The following is a 20222-nucleotide window of genomic DNA, read 5'->3' as shown; positions in this document are numbered from 1 at the left end:
AGTACGCAAGCGAGGGAGTAGACTTCCTGACCTTTACTAACTTTGCTTGTGGTCAGGGAGCAGGGGGGGGTGACGCAGAGAAAAACAACTGAAAAAACAATGGTGTCTTGCCCTGCGGGGTACATCACCTTAGCATCTAGAGCATGACCGAGAGAAGCTGTGCGTTTTATTCAAAGTGTTAACTGAAATGCGGAGTCGGGGGGAGAGGGGGTGGAATCCTAGCCAGATGGGGGCAATTTGCCAAAGAGCAGGTTAAAGACTCGAAAAGACTAAGACCCAAACAAGCAATTACCATTGTGTTGGCTAAACAAGATTCAATAAAAGGACAAAGGAGCCAGATAAGGCTATAAGAATGGAACCACTAAGGGCCTCACAATCAACAATACAAGACACCAAGCAAAAGGCAGCCCACTAAAACATCCTAATCTCCTTTCCGTTTATAAACCACATGCATTTTCTAACCGCCAGATAAGCCCTAACAATTTTAACTTGGACACGCTTCTACCACACTTTCACCACAAGATTCATCCGGTTACTCATACACGTCTGCTCGATGTGTCTATTTCAAACTTCTATGAGCAGCGAAATAAACCCAGATATTCCGTTTCTCGTTCACAAAAGGCGAACCGCTGAACTTACCCATATCAGTACGACTGATCAGTCAGCAACATAAAGAGAGCGATACAAATCCAAAGTGTAGGTGTCCAAGTGTCCCGTTTGAGTCTTGCCGTTATTCCCAAGAGCGCGTGCACGTGCTCGTATCTGGCGTTGCTAAACGGTGTAGGGCTGCCTTAGGCGGAGTAGACAAATAAAGGAAGGTTTCTCCACTGCCGTTTAATCCACCTGTATAAAGCTGGCCGGTCGCAGGCAGTCAGATCGTGATAAATGAAACCTCTTGTGACGAGGGGTCAGCGAGTCTCTCGAGAAAAGTCTGATCACACACTGAGCAGGGCTGGCCTGGGTGGAGTCAGTGTCTCCCCCGTGATGTCACAGGTGTTGAGTTTCATTCGGAGGAGGGGGTTATTAGGTTCTGGCCAATGGGTGTGCTTGTTAGCGGTTACCTGTGCGCATCTGTGCAGGTAGAGGCCACCCTCGCAGCTGCTGAGAAACACAAGGGGGTGTTCCAAACGGAACACTTGTTTATTTGAATACCAACGGACGATTCAGCTGACCTAACTGGTGTGAAAAATGAAATCCAGCTAGAGGATTAGGATATTGTAATTAGCCAGTAGTTTCTTCATAAAATGCAACAAGATTTTTTATTTTCACTTTTCTCCCGCAATTTTGAATAGGTGCCAAGTTAAACCAACAGCGGCTCGTGTTGCAAAGATTATACAAGCACACCACAGGAGTTGGAAGAAATGATCATCTAAATGCAAAACTGCACTTACAGTTTTTCTTACAATTTACCATTACAAAGGAAAAAAGGCGATGTGATGCCACTTTATCACTATTTCATTTCATGTTCACATATCAAACAAAATACAGTACGTGTACATGTACAGATCTGTAATTATAGATTATGTAGATAATGTAGCTTAGCAATGATTTTACTAAAAATATTAGCTCATTTAAGTTTTTTCAGACACAAATGGGAATGGGATATGCGTGTGACATGACCAGGTGAGCTATAATGAGTCTGTTGAGGTTGAGGTTAAGATGAAAAGATGAAAAGCTACAGAACTATGAACAGCTTCCTAAACACGACCATAGTAAAAATAGAATTTTGTCAAAGCACTTGCCGGATATGACAGATATAGTTTTTGACTTGACCTCCATTAATTAGCCTTTCAACAATAGTTTTCAACTCATAACACAGTAAGAATCACTTACACCTCAATTTTCTGTATCAATATCTTCCGTTTCTCAATTAGCACTGCGGAAACCAGGGATTTCACGATATTTCAAAACGGAGACATCTCTTGGTGGAGGCAGATTGATTTCTACCTTTAAAAGCATTTTAACAATGCATAAAGGTGTCAGGTGGCGTTCGTTTGATCTATTTTCTTTGCCAAAAACACAGAATGTGAAGGCAGAAGACGACTAGAGCAGATGTATCTTTTTACTTAGACCCATATGGAGTCTTTTGATCCTCATTGTTTGCGGTCCAACGCCCCTCTCTCTCCCACTCTCCCGTTGATCATCTTACAACGGGCAATATCGTCATCTGGCGCACAAAAGGCAGTACGAGGGTCCCTCGCTTAAGTGGTCCCTTGAGGCATATTCTATCCCAAATCGTCCCCTGTTATGAATTGTGTGCGAGTAATCATCAAGGCTGCAATATATTTTCATTCATCACAGAAAAAAAACAATTTCCTAATAGCCTCCACAGCTTAAAGAAAAAAAAAAGAACCTTCTAAAGCAATTGTAGAGTATTACATGCGTCATGTGTGTTACGTGTGTCGCAGTACCAAAGTAGTGTGTGTGTGTGTGTGTGTGTGTGGCATCAATAAGAGTCAATGTAGCTCTTAAACAAAGGAAACCACAGTCTAAATTTGGGGTAGAAAGTCGACTGCTATAATATGCAAAAAACAACCAAATACAATTCTACTTACATAATTCTTAGGCTGAGGAATTCTTATGAAAACAAAGAGGAGTAACAAAATAAAAGGGCCTTTGTCAGTTACTGCCTGTTTTACTATAACATGGCCAAGTGTCAAGTCTCAACAAAGCAGATTCCTCCATACAACCCTGCCCCAGGCAAAAGCAGGTCCGAGGATCTATATATAGCAGTACTGTCCTCCGAAAAAGGATAATTGAACCACAACACATGCAAAGCACAGTTATAGTTTCAATTGTGGCACAAAAAAACACACTACAACTGCCACCAGAATGACTGAGGAAGTCTCATTCCCCGCCAGATCATTCCCAACTCTACTGGGAGAAACAACAGGAATCTGGGCGTGGCATGCTCCTTCCACAATGCTAAACCAATCAAAAATAAAACTTGACTTGAGATTGACAGATTAAAGCTTGACAGGAAAATACATTTTTGTTTACTTGGAAACAAGTATAAAGGCTAGAGTACGACAAAATTACTATCAAAGGGCTCCTTTATTACCAAGGAGCATGCTCCTAAGTTAGAAAATTTAGGAGCAAACCAATGCATCCTGTTTAGTAAATAATTTTTTCAGCTGGATGAAGCTTGGTGAAAATCACTTCAATTGAACAATATTTCAATTGAATATACCTCTAAAGGACGTGTAAACTAGTGGCATACATAGTATGCACAAACATGCATTTGTATGAATTTGCGGTTATTCAACAACCGCAGGTTTAGATGCCTCAACAAAGATTAGCATTGTCAGCCACCGCTATTTAAGCTGATGGTATCTGAAACAGTCCAGCACATCTCAGAAGTACGTCATGTTATTTTGCTGGTACAAATACAGCACTGCAATGACTAACAAAAAGAAAATGGCATCAGGCCACAGGTTTATGAATATATATGAATATAACATGATATTTGCGCACCACAACCTCTCTTTCCAGTGAGAATTTGTAATCTGTTTTTATAAATTTAGAGCTGCATAGGCTACGTGTCACATACCGGCAAAGCAAAGCAATATTCACAGTGAGGCCAACAGGAACTCCTGAAATAGCCAACAGTAAATGGTTTAATGGCTTTTTCAAAACATATAGTGGTTCAGATTTACAGGTTCTCTTCTGGGCAAAAAAGAAAGAAAAAAATGGAATGGGGAAAGGCTGACAAAAAATAGTCCCTCTGGTCCAGGCCTTAAAGTCCAAAACTAATCATTTTTATGCAGATGTTCAGGAAGGCTTCCATCGGTTTTAAGAATTCAAGCATGGGGAGCTCTCTTCCCAGCAGCCAGTAGGAGATACTCTGTCTTCCCTGGTTCTCTGTGGGGCTCGCTGGGAAGGGAAACAGACGGTCCTCCCTTCAATAGTTTTTATGAAGTCAGTGGGTGACATTTATTTTGACCTTTATTTCACCACTGGCTACTGGACTCTTATTAGGTTCAGTAATTCAACTGCAGTGACACTACGAAACCGTAGCAAAGCAAACACAGCAGCTAAGTTAAGGGGGGAAAGATTCTGCCTGTGTACACAGCTGACACTAAATGAATGTTAGGCAGTACTGGAAAGAGGATGCAAATATTATTCCCTCGGACGGAAAGGAAGATGGTAAGGGAGGCCATAAGAAACCCAAGGATCACAGTTTAATAATTGCAGGCAGGGAGAATAAGGGGGGTAATCCCAAAGATATCAATGATTCTGAAAAGTTCTGAATGGAGGAATGGTCAAAAGCCCTCCAACTGTGCTCTCTAAACTTATCAAAAATTATACGAAAAGGATGACATATGATGACAGGGCTGTCATCTTTGCCAGGGGTGTTTGCACAAAGTATTAACCCTTGTGTAGTCTTAACATTCTGGATACTCCCCTTGTCCTAAGGGTAAAAAATGACCCGCCTTCACTAAACCCCTAAGATAAAGCAGCTTAATTGAATTTTAGTTAATTGAATTCTATTTTAAGAAACGACCCTTAAGACAACACAAGGGTTAAACCAGGCGTTCCAATAATTGTGTAATTTCTTTTAAAAATGTAAGACTTTGGTTGATTCCATTGAATCATTAATAAAGCACACTGCTTTACACATGCTGGGAAATAAAGCTTAAATGTCAATAACTGTATTATTTTTTAGTTTACATAACTTTTTGTGTATCTTCATCAAAAGTGCCCACTGTATGTCATCATTTTGGGACTGGAAATATCTGTCCAGGCAGGATTTCAAAATTTAAAAAAATGTCCATGATTTACATTTGCTTGATCTATAGCCCGTAAAAAATAAACAAATAGCATAATATATTATGTTATAACGCCCACGTACCACTGCTGTATTTTTGTCACCCTAGTCATTGGTTTCTCATGAATAAAATATCAGTCTTCAAACCAACAACAAATCTGTTATTAACCATTTTCAATTGACTGTACCTCTTGTAAATGCATGTGTTCACATTAATGCTTTGTCATATACATCACTTTACAGAAGTGCTTGAGCGACTCAATGAACTAGTTCAATAAGAGATGATGGTGAGGCAAAAAAGTCTTTATAACAAAAAATATATATAAAATATTCAAAGAGTATACAAAAAGTAATTCAGGAGGACCAAGGTATTAGAATTCTGGAAAACTTAATTTGCATGACAAAACAGGAAGAGCCTATTTATGAGAAAAGTAAAACAAAGTTTGAGATTCAGCTCTTTTCAAATATTATCTTATTCCTCCCCTGGAAATAGTTTTGGTCCTTTGTGAATGTGCTTCTAAACCTGTCTTTAACGGATTACATTTATTTTTGAGAAAAGCACTGGAATGTAAACTCTCAACAGAATTGTGTCTGGAATAAAATAGTAAAATACCCATCCACAGGCTGTTGGGTGGTTCATCCTGTTAAGCAAATGTATGAATGGCCTGGTGTTAGACCTGGGTGCAATGCATCATTGACCCCCACGGTCCACCTTTTGGGCTGCATGTGAAACAGTCTTCCACTGGCAACGGCGATACGTGCTTCAGAGGAGAGCGTGAGTGAGACTGAATGGATATTGGAGGTTACAGCCATGAGTGCTACTGATGAATATGAAGAGACATTCAACATTGGGAGTAATAGGGGAAGACGCTTTTTAAGACACGCTTATTCACAGGGATGCAGCTTATATACTTAAAGGATTTCATTTTAATGGATAATGTCACAGCTTGGGAAGCTGTGAACTGCCGTAATACAATGTACCATCCTATACTTTGTATCGTTCGCAAGATGTCGGACCACAAATGCATCACAAAAGAAAGAACTTAATGAACATAAAGTTCTACATTGAACTCCCCAACTGCCCGATTTCCGATTTTTTACATTACATTACATTTTATTTATCCAAATCGACATACAAAACAGTGCATATCAAGTTCATGCAACAAGCAACCTAACATGTCACATAATTCAAATATGAGAACATGCATTATACATACATTTTGATCGATTAAGAACAGTCAACAGTCAATGCCTGGGGGGGGGATAAATTGTTAACATTTAAAATGGTGCTCTCCTAAAATGGACCAAAATTGCCATGCAACTTGAAAAAGCCGCGTAGCGCCGGAAGGAGAGTTGAGAGCCCATCAGAACTGAACTATGAGCGAGCTGAGCAAGAGAGACAGCTTTATGTGTCAAACGACACCCACAATCTGCCCTGCTCCCCTTTCCTTATCTGTGTATTCTTAAACAGGGAAAACATAGCTGTGCTTAAAATGTGCTTATGTGCCTCCTGTTATTAATCTGACATACTTTTACAGCTATTTCTTCTGCTTTAGAAGGTAATGAAAAGTGTTTTGGAAGGCACTAAATGAGTCAGAGGAGAAACACTTCATATTATTTTGGTCCGGTACATCTAAAGGAATTCAGACTCAAGGACACAGAGAAAAATGTTTAAAATAAATAAATAAATAAAAAGCTGAACTCTTTTTGCAGAAGCAAAAGGAAAGAATTGGAATCGAACCCATTGACTCCAGCCTTTGTTTGATGGCATGCTGAACGCCAGGTGGCCTCCAGGAAAGATAAAGGTATAAAGGTATTGATCAAATTCGTTTTGCAGCCGAGAGCCCTCCTATGTTCCTGACAGCCTGGTCTCATGGGATAAACGCACGTCTGACCACTTTATTTGCAGAACCACGAGTACATGATCTCAGGTAGCCTTTTCACTCTCGGGTCAGTTTCAACAGGCGTTTCCAAAGAATACCGTTGCATTTATCGTTTACAACACAAGACCATTGACTCAAGCTGCAGGATAATGTTGTTTCTTAAAAGAAACATTAAAGTTTACTACAGTCTTTTTCACTAATGTCTGAGCCACCCATTAGCACCCCCAGTGGCCATATATAGTCAAAATCATGACAGTGTACCTGAGAGCATGGAATTATGGATTTGCAAAAACGTGATTAGAGCTACTGTATGTATAGTGAGGTCCGTATGTATTTGGACAGTGACACACTTCACAGTTCCATACAGATGTACTTATGCTCGAATTAAAGCTGGCAGTTTGCCCTGTAATTTCATTGTATTTACATCCACATGGAGTGAATCATGTAGGACTTACAGCCCTAAATGTGCGTTATGGTCCATATACATCCAGACCTCACTGTATATCATATTAGACTTAGGGTCATGAGCTTCTTTTGTTGACAGCTCAGGACCCTAGTCTAATATGACATACAGTGAGGTAAGTATTTGGATAGTACATAACCACACTGACAGTGGGTTATAAAAAAAAATAAAAAAATAAAAACTTGCCTTCTGCCAGGCACACACTCACACACCCTACTGCCTACATAAGGGGTCTCAAACTGAAATGAAAAGTAATGTAGGGTGGCAGGCTAGCCTCATAGTAAGTTGCTTGACTGGTAACCGTAGAGTTGCTGGTCTGTGATCCCGGTGGGCACATAGGGATGCTGACTTGCATTTCAGGAGAAATTAAGTCGGGTACCTAAATGAAAAAGGAAGAAATCTGCCCTTGAGCAAGGCCCTTAACCCAACTGCTCCAGGGGCCTGACCACTGTTCTCACTCCCCCAACTTGCAACTGTTCTCCCTAGCATTTCTCCCAGGGCATACTCGAAAAAGAGAAACATGTTCTCAATGGACCTGCCCCGGTTAAATAGAGGATTAAAAAACCTCCAGTCCACAAGGTTCAGGCTCTTTAGCCAAGCAATTAATTAAATTAAGCATGGTGCAGGAACACGTCAAAAACCGACAACATAGCGGTCCTCCAGGATTCGAGTTCGAGATTCCTGGCCTACATGCACCAGTTTGCATCACAGATAACAATGGAAAGGAGTTTTCAGTCTCCAGAGACATCCGGTGTGCACGCATACATGCATGTATGTGTACAGTATGTGTGCATGTGGGTGTGTGTGAGTGTGTGTGCACGCGTACATGCATGTATGTGTACAGTATGTGTGCATGTGGGTGTGTGTGAGTGTGTGTGCACGCGTACATGCATGTATGTGTACAGTATGTGTGCATGTGGGTGTGTGTGAGTGTGTGTGCATGCGTACATGCATGTATGTGTACAGTATGTGTGCATGTGGGTGTGTGTGAGTGTGTGTGCACGCGTACATGCATGTATGTGTACAGTATGTGTGCATGTGGGTGTGTGTGAGTGTGGGTGCATGCGTACATGCATGTATGTGTACAGTATGTGTGCATGTGGGTGTGTGTGAGTGTGTGTGCATGCGTACATGCATGTATATGTACAGTATGTGTGCATGTGGGTGTGTGTGAGTGTGTGCGCACGCGTACATGCATGTATGTGTACAGTATGTGTGCATTCGTACATGCATGTATGTGTACAGTATGTGTGCATGTGGTTGTGTGTTCACTTCTGTGGCTTCGCTGTTTCATACAGCTCTCAATCGGTTCTTAAAAATCACACAAAACCGTGCGACTGCACAGAAATAGGAACTTCAATTTGCATCGGGGCCCTGCCGGTTGCCAAAAGGTTTTATCTTCTGCCCCCTGCTTTCTCACACTAAAGTAGAACACAGAACAGCTGTAATTGCCTTGATATCTGGAGAGCACATTATACTGTCACTGTTGCAACTAAAAGATCAATTCTGACAGAATATCAGAGCGTTCAATTTCAAAAGCAAAGCGCTCAGGTTGCTCACAGAGATTTACGGTTTCCAACAAAAGAGAGCCGTAGCCGTAATTTCACCCGATGGGAGAAAGATCCCAGAACGGCTCAAAGGCTGACAGAGCTGACAATTTTTCCTTCTTTTTCAATGGCTCCTTAAATAAAAGGCTACTGGGTGAATCGTCGAGGCGGAGCGGCTCTCCGACGGGCTGAAATGTGACGCGGTCGTGTTTTTCCCGTGAACAACGTGTCCTAATGCCAGTTCTTAAGGCTGCTTTCGGAAGGCTCCCGCGAGGAAAGGCCCCGCTGTGACGGCAGGTGCTGCAGCCGCCGCTCTAGAGCCCGGGGCCCATCTGCTGCCCCGGCCCCGCGCCACACACAAGGGCCCGCCTCGTAGAGCCCGAGCACTCTGCATTACAGTGGGTATACAAATACACACTCCATTACAGTGTGTATACTAATACACACTCCATTACAGTGTGTATACTAATACACACTCCATTACAGTGTGTATACAAATACACACTCCATTACAGTGTGTATACTAATACACACTCCATTACAGTGTGTATACTAATACACACTCCATTACAGTGTGTATACTCTCCATTACAGTGTGTATACTAATGCACTCTGCATTACAGCATGTATACTAATACACCCTCCATTACAGTGTGTATACTAATACACCCTCCATTACAGTGTGTATACTAATGCACTCACCATTACAGCATGTATCCATATCCAAATACAATCCATATCCATTACAGCGCGTATTCAAATGGACTCGACATTACAGCGTGCATACTAATACACACCGCATTACAATGTCATAACACTGTAATAGTCAGGCCACACACACAGGCCACCTCGGTAGACCCTGATACACATACACTCTGCATGCAGTGCCCTACCATGGTAACTGTGCACCTGCAGGCGACAATACTGACAATCAGTGACAGAACAATAGTACTAATCATTCATAATAATAATGACCATAGCAGCCATCACAGAAATAACAAGACTATAATTATTAATAATAATATAATCTCATAATAGCCATAAAATAAATAATAATGATAATAAACTGATAGATTGGACGTGTGCAGTGTATTCCTGCCTTTTCACCAAATGCATGCTGGGATACGATTCAGCACCCACCTAGCGACCCTGACCAGGAATACAATGGACGGATGGATGGAAGTGGATGGATGGATAATAACAACAAAAGTAACATTAATGCGCGGAGGGGTGTATTATTCCACAGCTGCACTATTGCATGCATTAAATATGACCACTAACTTCAAAGGAAGCAGCTCTATTGATGTTTGGAATGTGTTCGTGTCTTTTGTGAGAGAAATCTTCAGTACTGAGGAGCATTCTAGCGCGCACTGTATCTCTTGGTGCGTAAAAACACTCTGCAAGGTGAGCTCCTCACTGCTTCCCATTATTCCCTGTTAATATTTAGCCAGAAAAGACCCCCGGTCTCCTCCCACGCGTTTTCAATATGCCAGCCGCGTTATTTGCGAGAATGAAAAAGGGCCCATATGCAAATGGAATGGCTCTGTACAAAGCCTGCTTCTGCCGAGCGTCCGGCTAACCCGGCTGAATCCCCAATCCTTGTCTGAGCTGAGCCCAAACATGAGATGAGATGTGTCAGACTGAGTGAGTGAGTGTGTGAGAGAGTGAGTGAGTGAGTGAGTGAGTGAGAGAGTGAGAGTGAGAGACTGAATGAGTGAGTGTGTGAGTGAGTGTGTGAGAGAGAGTGAGACTAAATGAGTGAGTGAGTGTGTGAGAGAGTGAGAGTGAGACTAAATGAGTGAGTGAGTGTGTGAATGTGTGAGAGAGTGAGAGTGAGAGACTAAATGAGTGAGTGAGTGAGTGTGTGAGAGTGAGCGAGTGTGTGAGAGAGTGAGTGACTGAATGAGTGAGTGAGTGAGTGTGAGTGAGTGTGAGTGAGTGTGAGTGAGTGAGTGAGCGAGTGTGTGAGAGAGTGAGAGCGAGAGAGTGAGAGACTGAATGAGTGAGTGAGTGTGAGAGTGAGTGAGTGAGTGAGTGAGTGAGTGAGTGTAGTGAGTGTGTGTGTGAGTGAGAGAGTGAGAGAGTGAGAGACTGAGTGAGTGAGTCTGACAGAGACAGAGAAAAGAGACTCAGAGAAAGGATGGACGGATGAGCAGATGGACAGATGGATAGATAGATGGACAGACGGATAGACAGACAGATAGGCAGACAGACAGTGAGGGATAGAGAAAGGCTATTAAATTCCAGGCTCACTTAGCACAAGCTGATCCTGAAATCTACCAGCACAGAGCATTCTTCGGTAACAGACCCCCTGAAGCATATAAAACATGGATACCGTCTTCAAAATAAAGACTTCCACACTATTTCAAAAACAGAGGTAAAAATATAATGGAGAACAAAAGCACATTAACACTACATTCGAAAATTGGAATGTTTATGTTGGTGAGAGACGTATTCATGCTAGTGGATCCATGTGCATCGTGACAGATTGAGAGAGAGACAGAGAGAGAGAAAGAGAGAGAAAGAGAGACAGAGAGAGAGAAAGAGATAGAGAGAGAAAGAGAGACAGAGAGAAAGAGAAAGAGAGAGAGAGAAAGACAGAGAGAGAGAGGGAGAGAGAGAGAGAAAAAGATGGCTGCAGAGACAGATATTGTGTTTGTCATGTTCAGAGAAACAGGGATGCAAACACGACGCCCACGGCCTTTAAAAAATTTAAAGCGACGTGCGTTCTCCGTGACACTCATGGAGTGAGTCAATGGCGGCCTATTCTCCCAGGTAGGGCCGGGCGTGCTGGAGAATGCGGGGAACAAATCACCTTTTATCTGGGATGCCCGGCGGGTATTGACAAACTGCAGATGCATTTAGATAGCCCAATTAAAACAGGAAATGAACTGATGTGAGCCACTTAGAGCACAGTGCCCGCTCCTTGGGCTCGGCACGCTATGCGGGCCAGGTCTAACAGCGGGGGGGGGGGGTGGGGGGGTGTTTCCCTCTCCGCAGGTGGCTGTCTGAGATGACCGACATGGCTGCCTTAATATGGGCGCTTGCGACCTGCATGTCCCTTAACAGCTGCACGTTACATGTCCCTTAACAGACAGATGTGAGCTGCACATTACATCTCCCATAACAGACAGATGCGACCTGCACGTTACATCTCCCTTAACAGACGGATGCGACCTGCACGTTGCATCTCCCTTAACAGACGGATGTGACCTGCACGTTACATCTCCATTGACAGACTGGGGCGACCTGCGCGTTACATCTCCCTTAACAGACGGATGCGACCTGTGTGTCACATCAATCACTCAACCAATCAATCAATTTGTATTTGTATAGCACTTTTTACAAAGGGCCTTTGTCACAAAGCAGCTTTATAGATTAACCGGGCCCCAAGAGTACGCCTAGGGCAACAGTGGCAAGGAAAAACCCCCTGGCAACAGAAAGAAACCTAGAGCAGAACCTGACTCAGTTGGCATCGCACCCGGCTGTTACATCTCCCTGAACAGGCGGATGTGACACCAGCATTGTATTTGATCACATGACCGTTTTTTAAGACATATGACCGTTGAAATGCATTGTGATTCCTCTGCCTTTCTATGGGTTTTCTATAGGGCGCCGTAGTCCATAACGGGTTAAAATGGCATGTATACTTTACTGCACCTCAGTCATGCGAAAACCAGGACAGGAAGCAGGATTGGATCAAATACGTAATCGCTTTGGATTCAAATACATTTCCGTGCTCGATTGATCCCGCCTGGTGCAAGTAAGCCAACCAAGAGGACCAGAAGGCGGGGTTTGCACACCTTTTGAGAAGTTCCAATATACAGACAAGCTCAGTAAATCGTAGAAAAGTATTTTAATCACAATTACGTATTTGACCCAGAACCAGAACATTCTCAAGAATGCTAAACGTATTATAAACTGCGATTCTGTGAAAGCACAAGCAAAGTAGAAAAAAAGTATTTAGTACATTTCATTTTCATATTTCTGTTTATCAGAAAATCTGTTGGCCTACAAATGCATTTATTCATGCGGGATCCCGGCGGATAGAATGCTCAGCGACACCAATTATTTGTCGGCATGTGACGAAATTGGAAGTAATGAAGCCTGAGCAAATGAAATCAACTGAATCTAAATGAACATGAACTTAAATTAGCATATATTCATGTAGCTAAAAATCAGTGAAGCTGCTGATAAATACTGCGCTGATACCAAAGTTACAGTTTTAAAGATGCCAGGAAATTTTCAACACAACCACAACTTGGTAACCGATCATTTCACATACGCTGCAAAGAGTCTATCAAGAGGTGAAGTTTGTTCAGGCCCGTTAAAAATGAAACCTTCATTCAAAAGCATAGTAGTCCTTGATTACATTTTCAAAACTTTGAGAATGACAGTTCACTTTCTGGGTTTGTGTTTGAAATATAATTTCAGTTTTCAATTGGCCGTTTGACAGTTTTTGTGCGGGGTGAAGCATATTTGAGCTTTAAAATGGCTGCCATAAAGCATTCAGGGGTTTGTGGTCTGAAGCAAGCTCCACAGCAGCTTGCACTGAAACACCATTCATCCAGAGGTGTGTGTATGTTACACAATCTTAACAATTGTAAGTATATTACACAATAAAACATTTTTAAAAACTATTATTTAAAAGCAATATGTACGAACTCTGGAAATATATTATCATTGCACAATCTGTTTCGGAGTTACATGAAGTGCATTTCCTTGTTTTCAACTACAAACCCCTGTACTGGCTGGTCATCTTCAGAAATTTCTCTAAACACCAAAGATATCTTTCATTGCACACAAAAATGAACTAAACAAAAACATCTAAAACTGAAATAAACACCGACAACAAGTGACCTACTCAGCAAACGCAAACATTTTTGTAAATTTTGTGTGAGCTGGGTATGCCTTTAAGGACCATGACTGTGGCAAACAGCTGGCCCTGGCTTCACCCGGGGGAAGGTAAGGGTGTTGGAGGCTTGGAGGGTTCCCCCCCCCATCTTGTCACACAAGAGCAGCTCCTCTGGCAGAGCAGATGCCTGCAGTCTGTCTAAAATCAACTGCGCATACAGTACATTGTGCTCCTCCAACAGAACGATTGCTGGGGAGAGGTGCCAAGCAGCGCCTCGGAGGAGTGTGTGCTCTTCTCAAGTGACAGAGAATAAGATAAAAGGGGGGGGGGGGAAGGAAAAATTATAAGAATGCGTTTCACTGTAAGTCACCCTGGAAAAGAGTGTCTACTAAATGAATACAACTTTGTGTAAAACCAGAAAAAATGTATACGCACACACCTATCTACATGGATGGATAAGAGTGAACGAGGAAAAATATTTTTGTATAAGATTAGGCTTCAGGATTTGATCCTCTCCCTGAAAACGAGCCACGTTATCGTAAAAACAATCTCGTAGTCGAAATGATACTACACGTCTCGGGTTGCAATGTTAAAAAAGGAGGAATCAAGGACGAACTAGTGGTACATGCTAATGCTGCTCTTGACGGCGAGCGCTACGTTTGGCTGTGTCGGCAAGTGTGACTCACTCCGCTGCAGAGCCCTCGGTCTGTGCCGTACGCTGTGGAGAGCACGCCGCTTGCTTCAGCCTGCTGCTTACCAGCCCCCCACGTGAAACCGGAACGAGCCGCTTTGCCAACGCAGAGCAGCCAGTCATTATTTCCCTCTTTCTCTCTCTCCCGACTACTCCTTGTCACCCTCCCACTCTCTTCCCTTCCCTCTTGTTCTCTGCTATTTACCTCCCTCAATATTTCTCCCTCACTCTTACTCCTAAAGGAAGGTCAACCGACAGAGGAGAGGAGAACCTTGGATCCTCTGAACCGTGCACTGTGTCTTTACAAAGAGAGTGACTCGCCCCCTCGTCTATGTGCCCAGTTGTGCTGACCGTCCAGGGTGGTCCTTCCCTTCTTCCCCATTGTTCCTGTGAATGTGTGTTAACACCTTCAACAGCAAACTATCCCGGAAAAGAAAAGCTGTTTAATCGCTATGGTAGAGTAAACACAAAAAAGTTATTGATTAAAATGATGTTGTGTTTTTCCTCCTTTGTTTTTTTTAGTTTACTGTGGAGACTTTTTGTTCGGTTTTATTTTGTCTCGTTTCATTTCTCGACTTGAAATCATCACTAGAGAGGCAGAGAAAAATACAGAAACATATTTCATCCGGATGTCTTTCTTGTCAGTGCGATGTCCTGAATAGTCAGATTTCAGCAACACCACCATAAAGAGACATTAAAAAAAGGATCTGAGGTAGATTTAACCAATGTGTGTATGTGTGTGTCTTATATAACAAAAAGCTAATAGTCCAATTATGAATTGAGAAGCAACATTCAATACGAAATTCTGTTTTTTGTATCTCTTTTGCACAATATTTTTATTGAAATTTGAAAGGTACTGTAGCCTGCCAGCGAGCAGATGCTACATCTGAGATGACAGTTCCAGCATGCCACACTTCCCTTAAATGAAACGAAGATCAACTTACAAAGCAAACAGTATAACTTCCACATCTACCTAAAAACAAAGTCGACATTTAAATTCAACATGTAAGGTCGGAGCTCCACTGTACGGTCATTCGTATTGCTCAAATAGGCTGCCAATGATCTTTGTAAATCAGGCCCTAGATGTTTAAGATTCCTTCTTCATTGCCTGGAGTAATGTGCCATGAGCATGTTGTGGTTTTAATACACATAAAAACCCACCATTCAAAAGCAGTTTTTTCTACTAACGCTACTTGATTAAGCTGCTCCGATTAATAAGTTAATCATTGCAGCCCTTATATATACACGCAGTACACCAATGATTGCAAAGTTGCATAAGGGACACATTTTTTTGAGAAATGGCCGGGCTGTGAAATGCACCGGCTAACCTTATCTCCAGCCGAATGCATTAACATTTCCACATTGTAATTGGGCGCCATCACTCTTCTGGGCACTGTAGCAATAATTACAGAGAAGTCCAAAGGTCGGCCATTTTACTACCCTCCACAGGTACCGGCTCTCTCTCAAGGAAGATACCTGCGGTCTTCTCCATCTGCAGCAGGGCAGCTGTGTTTACGTAAGGCCAGAAGCGGACTCGGCCATTGGAGGCAGTCCGAGCAGACGAGCGGTGGCGAGCAGGCAACGATTTGACAACCCCCGGAACCTTGACCTGTCGGGGGAAGCCACCGGGCGTCTGTTTCTGCTCGCTTACCCCTGCCCCCTTCGACAGACGAGAGAGCTCCCACGATTTCATCGCAATTAATCACCGCCGCTTCCGTTCGCCCTGCCCCGGAGAAGACGGCAGTGGGACCTTTGCGAAGGGCTGTCGGCAGTCCCTTCTGCCCCTTTTGTCTTGCGAAGGGTTCAGCCATGTGCAACTAAGCTTCCCATTCCCAGAAGGTGCCCACGTCTGGCTCTGCACTACAGGCTAACTGTATTAAACATGTATGGCGCTGGGGAAGGAGAGCTCAGACCTCCAGCAGGGGTGGACATGGGAACACGGGCAGGAGCCGATGAATTAGTAATGGGGGCAGCGGCTGTGGGGGACACTGTAGCATGCTCAAAAGTCTCAGAGACTATCCTTGGCCTCGTGATGCAAGGGTCGACTCTCCTTTTTTACATACAGAGGAGCAACACTACTGAACTCCAGGTCCCACGGGCTGCAGTGTCTAAAGGCATTTGCTCCAACCATACACTATGCCTCCTGATTTCAAATACCTGCAGACACTGTGGCTGGTAGGACTTCAAGTTCAGAAGCCCTGGTGTCGAGGAACGTGGTAACCCTTTGGTCGATGAGGTCCTGCCATGCTGATGGTCTTTTCCTAACATGTTGTGCATTATCCATGAAATGCAACCTGATGACATTCATTTCTGTCTTTTCCACATGGTGGCCCACACCATTGACTTCACATTGGTGTTGCCACAATTTGTCCCCTAACTGTAGCTTTCTGAAGTCAGAAAACCTGGTGGCTATTCAAACTGAAAAATCATTTCACTAATCCCTCACTGAACCCTGAATATGGTTTACAGCAATTTCCATAGTCTCATCCACAAGCCTTACAGCCTCATCTAAAAACATTGCATGTACATTTTGCGGCATTCTTTTTTTTTTTTTTCATAATTTGACAGATCCCAAACAGCTCTGTGACTCACATCTCGAAAACAATGCGTTCGGCGGAAAAAAGTTTTTTCTCCGGAAAATTCCATTCCAGCTTTAGCACGACGCAGTTATCTGCTGCTCTGAATCATAAATCTGCAGAGCAGTGGAATAATACGTTAATCAACAACACTCCAGTCATCTGACTCTGATTGCATGAGCAATTGCTCTAGACACTGTATTCAGCCTGTATTCAGCGACTCATCCCCACTCTCATTCAGTTCCCCAAGACCGATTTAAAATACTTTAGGAAAAGTGTGATATCGGTGTCTCTGCAGCTTCCTAGCAACCGGCCCACTAAATGCATTCCTCATATAAAGGGTATATAGATGATGTTCCGCAGCCTCAGAGCTAACAATCCAAAAAGACAAGATTTCTCACCAGATAAAATGCTACGTGGGTGACTGTAACTATCTGTTGCAATCAATGAGGGACAGAGGCTTGAGTGATTGACAGGAGTGCACCTATTCAGGTAGTCTCAATGGGAGGAGAGCATTCCCCAACCAGTGTGACACACTCTGCATAGTCCTTTCCTTAGCTTAGCGGGGAGCCAATATTCTGTTTGTTCAGTCTCTCTAGGGTCTGCCAGTCACCAGAATGCATGAAATTCCAGCTATGAATTCTCTGCGGTAGGTGAACTAGTGAGGGACAGCTATTTAAATACTGTATGAAGGGGTAGGGCTATTGGTAGGGATATTGGTCAATTCCTCAAGGATTTACATGCATTTTCCTTAAAGTGCCTGACTTGAAGGCTATAGTAATGTGGTTGTTAAGAGGCTCTAACACGGGGCTGCCCGACATTGTTCCTGGAGATGGTAAATGGTAAATGGACTGCATTTATGTTGTGCTTTTATCCGAAGCCCTTTACAATTGATGCCTCTCATTCACACACACACACTCACACACCAACGGCGACAGGCTGCCATGAAAGGTAGCAATCAGCTTGTCAAGAGCAATTTATGGTTTGGCTCAGGGACTGTCCTGTAGGTTTTAATTCCAACAAAAATGTTGCTCACCCGATTCTACTAATTAGCAGCTCGACAAGATCTCTAGCTGTTTAATTAGGTGTTCTTTGTCAGGGTCGGACAGTTGATCTCCAGGAACAGGGTAGGTAGCCCTGCCCTAACAGGTACTGATGAGCCAAGAGAGTCAAGTGGGTGTGTTCACCCACAATTGGATTCTTGAATAATTTCAAAGATTGTGATCGCATAAAGGTGATCATTTCCTTCTTGGTTGGGTAAGAATCTATATTTATAAGGCATCTTGTAAATACATGTACGCAGAATGACGCACATCAATACCTAAGTTAGTCCATCAAGTCAAAGTCAAAAGGCTTGTGTCAATATACCCAAATAGTCAGTGTCAGATAAGGCAGAATTATTTTTATTCTCAACTCACAAATGTGCGATTCACTATGAGAAAATGACACGGGCCTTACAGCATCTTAACCACAGTCTCTTAAACACACTTTTACTAAAAATCCCGTCCCACATCCATTCAATGGTAAATGGGTGGCATTTATATAGCGCCTTTATCCACAGCGCTGTACAATTGATGCTTCTCATTCACCCGATCATACCCATGCAAGGCGCCAACCAGCTCGTCAGGAGCATTTGGGGGTTAGGTCTCTTGCTCAGGGACACTTTGACAAACCCAGGGTGGGAATCAAACTGGCAATCCTCCGTCTGCCAGATGACTGCTCTTACTGCCAGAGCCAATGTCGCCCCTATGCAGAGTTTGTAAGTTGCCTTGTTCAACAAGGGTGATTTCACAAATTTGCCACAAAAGAGGCAGTCTTATGGGCAATGTGACTGTGCCTTTTGAAATCGACTACAGTAGTACTTCCAAATCATAGAACGATACAGTGAAATGTTGTGCAACAATATCATAAAGTTGGTATGCTTGTGAAACTTTGTAGGAGTGATTCCTGGAGCTAGAATATGCTGCTTTTTGTGACTAGTATGCGCTTCGGTATAATGACACATTGGATTTCCACATGTTGGTTGACTTTTTGTTTATCTCTTAATTATTGCATTCTTGTTGCCATTATTACGACGTTTAGCTAGACTAACACCAGTGTGTTGATAATCAGTGTCTGTCAATGGAGTGTGAACACCGAAACCAGAACAGCCACGCAGCTAATATTTGTAAGTTGCCAAGTCAACAAGACAGGTTTTCTTTCAATCATTGTTTGATTTCTATGATGCATAGTAGTTAACTACTCAATCTCTTAAATAAAGCCTGAACTAGGCTCTCTTTTATATCTCTCAACTTATTCAAGCCCGATTAACTTACCAACTTCAATGATTTTACTGCTGTAATCCCATGATAGATAGAGGGAGGGTAGTTGGGATCAAACAAAAAGTCACTTTTCGCCAAGCATTCATACGCAAGGTGTTGGGATAAATACCTGGCAAGAAGTAATTACCAGTTGGAGAGGGCTATCAACATTTGTGGGCACTCTTTGAAGTATTCGGTTATATCTCAATAGGGAGAGCAGTTATCAGTGTGTTGAAGCTACATGATAATGGGGAGAGTCGTGACAAAATAATAAGGGAAGTGGAATAATGAAAAATGTTCTGGGTTGAAAGCTAAATTAGAGGTTAAACCTGAGATATGTATTCTTTCATATTTTCATGAAATTATGGTCTAAAACACGATCCTTATCAAACCAATTAAAATTCATAAAGTACTGGGTTAGGTACTGCACAAATATAACAATTTCATACAACAACTCCTGGTTTGTGGGTGTTTTTATTGATGAGAAAAGGCAAAATTCATAACAAAATCTTTAAAGGTAGTAATTCAAACAATCATATCTCAATAAATATTTACTCAACCTCATTTTCTAGCTCTCGTTCTGTACTTTAACATGCAATAATACACTGATTAAGTCAAATTTTGAAACATGTATCTGAAGCATGGAGCCGATTGATTACTTACACCCATCCCTACTTCCTATCTCAATGATTGTAACTGTACCAATCTCTAGTACTTATGGTGTTTGTTTATTATCTGAAAGAAGTGTGTGACTAAAAGTGTCAGCTAAATGACAAATGTAAAAAATGAAAATTGCCTTGATGCTTAAAAATATAGCCTAATCATCATAATATGTCAATCTGAAATTTTCAGGATAGCCTTCTGAAGGTTCTTCAGGTATACTGTACTTAAAGTATGTTTTTATAAATATGGTAATGAATCTTGGGCAGCACGGATGGTGCAGTGGGTAGCACTGCCGCCTCACAGCAAGGAGGTCCTGGGTTCGAATCCCCGTCGGCCGGGGCCTCTCTGTGCAGAGTTTGCATGTTCTCCCCGTGTTTGTGTGGGTTTCCTCCGGGTACTCCAGTTTCCTCCCACAGTCCAAAGACATGCAGGTTAGGCTGATTGGAGAGTCTAAATTGCCCATAGGTATGAGTGTG

General features: G+C 42.6%; 1 protein-coding gene across 4 annotated transcripts in view; it reads right to left on the bottom strand.

Moving 5' to 3' along the window:
* The window catches only part of ptprfa (protein tyrosine phosphatase receptor type Fa), a 168649-nt gene extending 167696 nt beyond the window's left edge, over positions 1–953 (bottom strand). For all 4 annotated transcript variants that reach the window (XM_061240147.1, XM_061240148.1, XM_061240149.1 and 1 more), the window contains exon 1: positions 640–953. The gene's annotated coding sequence lies outside the window, so the exon portion shown is untranslated. The remainder of the gene's footprint in view (positions 1–639) is intronic.
* Between the last annotated feature and the right edge of the window lie 19269 nt (positions 954–20222).

Source organism: Conger conger, chromosome 4 (assembly GCF_963514075.1).
Source record: "Conger conger chromosome 4, fConCon1.1, whole genome shotgun sequence".
NCBI lineage: Eukaryota > Metazoa > Chordata > Actinopteri > Anguilliformes > Congridae > Conger > Conger conger.
This window is presented reverse-complemented; position numbering and strand designations above follow the sequence as displayed.